This window comes from Pinus tabuliformis, chromosome 6 (assembly GCF_031772625.1).
Source record: "Pinus tabuliformis cultivar Carrire ecotype Pingquan chromosome 6, CPIR1, whole genome shotgun sequence".
Classification (NCBI taxonomy): Eukaryota; Viridiplantae; Streptophyta; class Pinopsida; order Pinales; family Pinaceae; genus Pinus; species Pinus tabuliformis.
This window is the reverse complement of record NC_142292.1, coordinates 1,948,787,549-1,948,796,007: the sequence shown is the minus strand read 5'-3', so window position 1 is coordinate 1,948,796,007 and position 8,459 is coordinate 1,948,787,549.

Below are 8,459 nucleotides of genomic sequence, written 5' to 3'. Positions count from 1 at the left end.
TTACATAAAGAAAAATTGCTAGTTTATTCCCTAGGTAAATCATCTAGCATATACAAATTTGATGAGGTAAATAATTCCTATGTATTTTTCTGTGCCATTTTTAGTTTTGAAATTAAATAAATTTAATTTTATATCTATATATATATATATATATATATATATATATATATATATATATATATATATATATATATATATATATAGTTTGTATAATTATTTTTTTAATTCATTAAAACATTTTATTTAAGAAAATTATTTCACCAAACCTAATTTCCGAATCCATGTTATATACGTCACCCAAAAAAAACAACTCAAAACTAAAAATTAATGAGTCAAATAAAACTTATGTCCCCACCCTTCATTTCAAACATTAAAAAAAATGCACCCCCCCCCCCCCCCTTCCCTCGCAAAGTTGTTTCACTCTTACTGCTTTTTATAGTTGTCTCCATTTCATGCATTACAGGACTACAAAGTATGGAAGAAATTTAAAAAAAATTTAAAGTTTGTATCGAGGGAAATAATTGAGGGGGCAATTTTATTTTTACTGGAATGAGATTATGGGTGAAAGCTTGAGGTAAGAGGAATCTGAGTAACATGTTCCAGAAAAATACTTCAATATAAAACATGAAATTTCCAATATTATAAATAAATATTTCCTACTTGTGGAATAATTTTATAGAGGTGAAAATGAATTTTTACAGAGAGGTAAAAATGAATGTTTTAGCTATGGATATAAGGAAGAAAAGAATTATAAACAGGAAAATTCCTATGTGGAGAAAATTTTGATAATTTCTTATCCAAAGTTTTTATAGAAGTAAAAAAAGGGAGTTTAAAACATTAAAGTTTTTACAAAAGTAAGAAAGGGAGTTGAAAATGGAATAAGCTTAAAGAGGTGAAAATGAAATTTTACAGAGCAGTAAAAATGAATGTTTTTGCTATGGATATAAGGAAGAAAATAATTATAAAGAGAAAAATTATCATCAAGAGAAAAATTGGATAATTTGTCATTCAAAGTTTTTACAGAAGTAAAAAACTGTGTTAAAAAGGGAGAAATGGTTTTCAAAACAATGGGGAAGCAAAACACTATATTGTTTTCATAGAAAAAGGATAATTATTTATGAAGTTTCATTTATTCATAAGTATACCAAAAGCAAGAAAAATTAAATATGAAAATAGTGAATGGTTTGGGTAAATTGTTTTTAATTTCATTTATGAAATTCATAAAGAAATAAATGCTACAATGGAGAAGTATTACAGGACATGGTTTTCAAAACCATGGATGGGTTTATAGAGCAATATTTTTGTATTTGATTTATGAAATTCATGAAGAAAATAACATTTTTGCAGGTGAAACCAAGACATGGATTTCAAAACAATACGTGCACTTCAAACAATGAATGGTTTTATAGGATAAAATCATTTGAGAAAATATTTTAAGTTTTCATTTATGGAATTCATGGAATAGGGAAATATTATTTTATAGTTTGTTTGGAAAACATTTTTATGAAAATATCTTATTTCAAAAATTTAATATCTTTGAAAATTAAAGAGTGACAAAAAATCAACAATTTCCAAATCATTTTCAAATTTCTTGACAATGATTAAGCACCTAAAGGATAATTAAGATGATTGAATTATCAAATAATTTTATGAAAGGACATGGGATGAATCAACTCTATAAAAAGGGATCACTCAACCAGATTATGGGCATATTAACTGAGTTTTAGGTAGAAAATTCAACAACCTCCATATTCCGAGGTAAAAGTTTAATAGGCACAAGATTAAGGCAAATTTATGAAAAAAAAATAGGCAACTAGTTTCAAGAATATATGCAATCAATTAGCAATTATTGAGCCAATTTCTAGATTTGAAGGAACAAAATCTGTCGTCACGTAATCATTTCCAAATTTATAGGGAATAATCTTAAATAGATTCATATTTTTAGCAGAACTGTCAGAAACTAAAGGATCACTCCCAGATTTAAAATCAGGAGACTTTTTGCCATTTTCAAATTTTATGCAACATATTGTATGTTTAGTTTATTTGATATGATTTGAATCCTATAGACTAGTGACATTTTTAGGAATATTTTTTCTTGTATATTGTTTCATTTTCATTGTAAAAGGGTTGGATTTTCATGCCAAAATCCTGCCATTTTTGTAAATACTTTTACTACCGGAATTTTAATTAAAGTATTTTGGCTTTAGTTTCTTGAAAGAAATTATTTTTCATGTATGTCTTTCCTTGTTATTTCATAATATGTTGTTTTCATATGTTCAAGGTAACATAGGAGATAGGGAAAGGTTAGGTTTGAGTATCAAACTCCCTTACAACCTGCTACAATGTTAGCATCTATAATGAGATTAGCTAATTGAACAGTTTGTTTAAATTAGTTCCTTTGAATCATTTAATCATTGCCTTATGTCATCTCTTGAATATATATTTGTTTGGTTGTAGAATTATTCTACACACATATACTAATTTGGTAGATTAAGTATTCAGTATTAATACTTAATCATCATCCGATTTCTCTTCTATTCCACCATGAAACTCTTTAAGCTATGTTTTTCTATCAGAAATATACATTGGAACTTTGATTAAGTTTCAACAAGAGAGGGTTTTATTTCTGAGTAAATATTGGATAATCATCAACACCCACCTACAACAAATAATAGATCTGGTCGTTGTGCTTCAAAGGCTATTGTCGAGTGACAATGAACAATGTTAAAAAAAGAGTCCCATAACACTTGAGGTAGCCCCCTTTGGTTCGAAGGTTAGCTTGAACCTAAATTTTGGTTGAGTTGGTTTCTTGGCATAGTTTCACAACCAAGAGCTACCTTCAAGAAATAGATACAACATTTGGTGTCATTGTCTGGGAGCGAAGTAACGTAGGAATCTTTCCCTATAGAACAAATAAGACTGCTCTTATTCCTTACTGGTCAACAAGGAGTATGAATTTGATATTGGTTGCAATTCCTTCATCTAGCATTTCCACATTATCTATATGGAAATTCCACTAGGTTTCAGATTCTGTTGGTTCAAAAGGACAATTGAATTTCTTGTTATGATAATCACATGCAACAACATGTTTTTCTTCCTTATGGAAATGACCAAAAGTTTCATATCTTTAAAAAAGATGCAATCTTCAAATTTCAGCTGTAAGTATCATCTAATCGAGGAATTTGAGTTTTATATTGTAAATATTTTTCATATATTTAGTTGCATACCAAGTGATCTTGTAGTTAATCCACTTCCCACGTGGTTACACTGAAAATTTTATTACACCTAATAGTGCATATTTTTAGCTCAGTTAGATAGAGGTGTCTGGGATTGGATCATTAGGTCATTTACTTTGAGTGTGTAGTAGATCAGTCAGTTATGGTGTGTTGTATATGAATCAATTTTATTTTCAACATTTTATCGATTAATTAAGTTTATATCAGGAGTTGTTTCAGTTTTGCTTCGAGTTTGATAATTTGGTTTCCTGAGTGCAATACGCTGTAGAAGATTGGAAGAAGAAAATTTGTTACTGTTGACTCCACTAGCCCAATGAATTAGGCACTGCTTTTATTATTTCCACTTGAAGTTTGAGTTGTTTCAACTTCAACAATTTTTATTTTCATATTTCAGTATCAAATAGTCTATGGATAAGTGCAGATAATAGAATTTCATATTTGCAGGTGATTGATGATTTTATGAAAAGACTGCATGTCCAACAGATACAAGGCAACTGGTCTACATGTTCTCTGCATCCCATAGGAGGAAGCAGTCCCCTATTGGAGCCTAATGTTGTAACTTTTTCTCACACCCTTAAAACTTACAAAAAAATAAATAAAAAATTGCTAGTTTTTTCAGTAGCCAAATCATCCAACATATATATATTTGATGAGACAAATAATTACTGTGCCTTTTTCTGTGCCATTTTTAGTTTTGGAATTAAATAAATTTTATTTTGTAAAATTATATATATATATATATATATATATATATATATATAAGGTATTTATTTAATTTATTAAAAAAAATTATTTCAACAAATTATCGGCCCAAACCCAATTTTAGAATCAATGTTATATGCGTAATCCAACAACAACTCAAAGGTCAAAATCAATTAATCAAATCAAACTTATGTCCCCACCCTTCATTTCAAACATTATAAAACCATTACAAAAATTACCTATAGATGTGCGAAATGTTAAATCAATGGATTGTGGTGGCCCTAGCTTATCTGACTTTTAAGCTACCCCCTCCACATTGTCATTTAACTCTTACCACATTTTACAGTTGTCTCCATCTCATGCATTACAGTACCCGTACATAAACCATTTACCATCTAGTACCCCTTCACAAGACCATTGTAAAACCATTTTTTTACAATGATTCAAATTTAGAAATGTCAGGCGGGAATGTCTATGAGGTATGCAAGAAAATTTTAAAAATTATAAAGTATGTATCGAGGGAAATAATGGAGTGAGCATTTTTAATTTTACCGCAATGAGATTATGGGAGAAAGCTTAAGGAAAGATAAATCTGAGTAAAATGAGGTAAAATGAGGATAAATTTTCCAAAAGAACACTTCAATACAAAACATGGAATTTCTAATGTTATAAAGAAATGTTTCCTCCATGTGGAATAATTTTAGAGAGGTGAAAATCAAATTTTACAGAGTAGAAAAATTAATGTTTTTAGCTCTGGATATAAGGAGGAAAATAATTATAAAGAGGAAAATGCCCGTGAAGAGAAAAATTGAATAATTTCTTATCGAAAGTTTTTACAGAAGTAAAAAAGGGATTTGAAAACATTAACGTTTTTATAGAAGTAAAAATTGGAGTTGAAAACATTAAAGTTTTTATAGAAGTAAAAAAGGGAGTTGAAAATGGAGGCATCATTTTCAAAACAATGGGGAAGAAAAACAGTAATGGTTTTCATAGAAAAAGGGAGAATTATTTATGAAGTTTCATTTATTCATAAGTATACCAAAGGTGGAAAAAACTAAAAATGAAAATAGTGAATGGTTTGGTTAAATTGTTTTTAATTTTATTTATGAAATTCATAAACAAATAAATGCTACAATGGAGAAGTTTTACAAGACATGGTTTTCAAAATCATGCATGGGTTTACAAAGAAATGTTTTTGGATTTGATTTATGAAATTCATGAGGTAAGGAACAGTTTTAGAGCTCAAAACAAGACATGGATTTCAAACAATGAATGGTTTTACGAGATAAAATAATTTGAGGAAATATTTTAAGTTTTCATTTATGGAATTCATGGAAATATGGAAATATGATTTTATAAATTATTAGGAAATATTTTTATCAAAATATATTATTCCCAAAAATTTAAGATTTATGTTTTTGAAAATTCAAGAGTGAAAAAAAAATGAATGCCAAATCATTTTCAAATTTCTTGACAATGACTAAGCACCTGAAGGATAATTAAGATAATTGAATTATCAAAGAATTTTATCGATGGGAAGGGATTAATCAATTCTACAAAAAAGGATCATTTAACTATATTATGGTCATATTAACTGAGTTTTAGGGAGCAGCTTCAAGAATATCTAGATTCTAAGGTTAAAGATCAACAAGAAGAAGTTAAGCCAGATTTGTGAGAAAAAATGGGAAACCGGTTTCAAGAATAAAGGCAGTCAATTAGAAATCAGTTACCCAATTTCTAGATTTGAGGGAACAAAATCAAAATCCAAGGAATCATTTCCAAATTTATATGGCAGAATCTTAAATAGATTCAGATTTCTTAGCAGAAGAATTAGAAACTAAAGGATCACTCCCAGATTTAAAGGTTGCAAACTCTCTACCATTTCTATAATTTTTGTAGAATATTATATGTTTAGTTTATTTGATAGGATTTTTTTTCTATACACTAGTGACAGTTTCAGGAATATTTTCTCCTATATATTGTTTCATTTTCATTGTAAAAGGGTTGGATTTTGATGCCAAAAACCTACCATTTTTGTAAAGACTTTTATTACAGGAATTTTATTTAAAGTATTCTAGATTTAGTTTCATGACAAAAAATGTTTTTCATGTATGTCTTTCCTTGTTATTTCATAATCAGTTTCAGCATATGTTCAAGGTAACATAAGAGTTAGGGTGAGGCTAAGTTTGAGTATCAACCTCCTTGAAAGCCTGCAACAAAATTATCATCTACACTAAGATTAGCTAATTTAACAGTTTTCTTAAATTACATCCTCTACATCATTTAATTATTGCCTTTTGTCATCTCTTAAATGTATACATGTTTGGATGTAGAATTATTCTACATGCATCTACTAATTTGGTTGATTAAGTATTTAGTATGAATACTTAATCATGTGATTTTTTTCCTATTCCCCCACCAAACTCTTGAAGCTATGTTTTTCTGTCAAAACTAGACATTGGCACTTTGATTAAGTTTTTGTAAGAGAGGGTTTTATTTATGAGATGAGATTGGATAATCATCAGTAACCACCTACAACAAATAATAGATTTGGCCATTGTGTTTTAAAGGTTGTTGTCTAGTGATAGTGAACAATGTTAAAGAAAATCGTTGTAACAATTAAGGGAGCCCCCTCTATTTCGAGGGTGAGCTTGAACCTAAAGTTTGGTTGAGTTGGTTTCTCAGTGGAATTTTGTAGCCAAGAACTACCTTTAAGAAATATATACAAAGCCTCAGAAGAAGTTTAGGGGGGTAGCCTATGTGAACAATAAGAAAATGTGCCCCCCTCACCCCCCCTGAAGTTGAAAAAGTTATACTAGCGGGTCTGGCGATCCAACGTCCCAGATTCATTCCAGGGGGTGAGCACTAGATCCAAATTCCTACTATCCAAACTGCTGGAGGATGGTGAGGACCACGTGCTACATGGGCCAGCCAAGTGGCACCAATTCAAGCGAGCGTGAGTTAGAAATCGTAAATGATAACTTGTCTTATCTCACTTCAATCGACCTATCCGCCATCATCACTTAATCTCATCCAGTAACATGCCCCTCACGTGACTTCATTCCACAGTAATTGATAGTTTCCCCCTCTCCACCTATAAAATTCCTTCCTGCCTCACAGTTTCAAACATTCATATGAGTTCCTAGTGCAAGCTCTCCTTTCTGTCATTTGTCCAGAACATCGTTCAAGCTCTCACCTAGCCAAGAACCTCCTCACAACATCATTTTCAACCCAGTCCATGACAACAAAGCAACCAATCAGTCCCCTCCATTTGTAAATCATTCAAATATTCATATAATATGAAGAAGGCATCTCTCAAGACCCATAAGGCCCGTGAGGCCAAACCCTCCTCCATTGTTGACCCTCTCATGGACATGGAGGCACAAATTATCGACCCCTCTTATTCCTACCACCTCTTCGACATCCATTTCAACCTATATGGTAGCCATTTCATGGGAAAATATCCATTTTGGGTCGTTGACTCAGGCTTATACTACCAAATTTCACCCTATGTGCATAATTTCCCTAAGTTTATCTCGTGATTAACTGCAACCTACATAAAGAAACAAATTACTTTGTTTCTTCTACTATGGTCAAAATCCTTGAAGTAACCCAAGAGATGATTTAAAAGGCCTTGATTTACCCTAACTCTCCTAAAACCTATCATTTCATACAAGACACACTGGTTTATGATTACTCCACCCTTGTAGCTAATGAGAAGAAACATTTCCTACAAATGGTCCTAGACCCAAGCTTGCAATGTTTGCCTATTGCTAATAGTTTCCCCATAACCTTCTTTGCAGAGCCCATTCAGCTCATTCTATCACTAATTTCTCATCTGCTGGGAGATGATGATGCCAATATTGCTAGCAAGGTGACTTTGGGTTTCATGAGGGAAATGATGCAACGTGGCCATTTATTTTGCATTCCTACCTACCTATCTCAGGCCATAAGATTTCAGCTCCACCATTTTTCTACCACATCCTTTTTAAGATATTATTCAATTTTGTTCTATTTGTTTATGTACCCTCATGTGGATGAGTTCGAGTTCCTGGGTTTCAGTTTGGTGGCCTGTACCAAATAAAGGAGATTTCTATTCAACTGGGATGTTGTTGTTAGGAAGAGGCCATATTTTGATGGTTATTCCTAGTTTATATCCTCTTATATGGCCATTTCTATAATATTTTCCATAGTGTTGCACCAAGAAATCTACCTCAACAAAAATAGCTTCTCCATGTTAGCAAGGACACTAGGGAAGGGGGCTCATACCTATTTTAGAATTACACAAGAATCAGGGTCTATGGGTGTGAGCTCCCTCCTTACCACTTACTTGTGTTCATGCCCATGAGTATTTTTTCTCTGGAATTCATGAGACAGAGCCTTAATATGGACCAAGTCCACTTTATCCCTATAAAGAAGGGATATATGTTTAAATTTGGAAGGCCTATGGAACCTTTTATTGTCATTTCTAGCTAGGAGTTCAAGGAAGTTGAAGCATTACTCAAAAATATTAATTTCGAC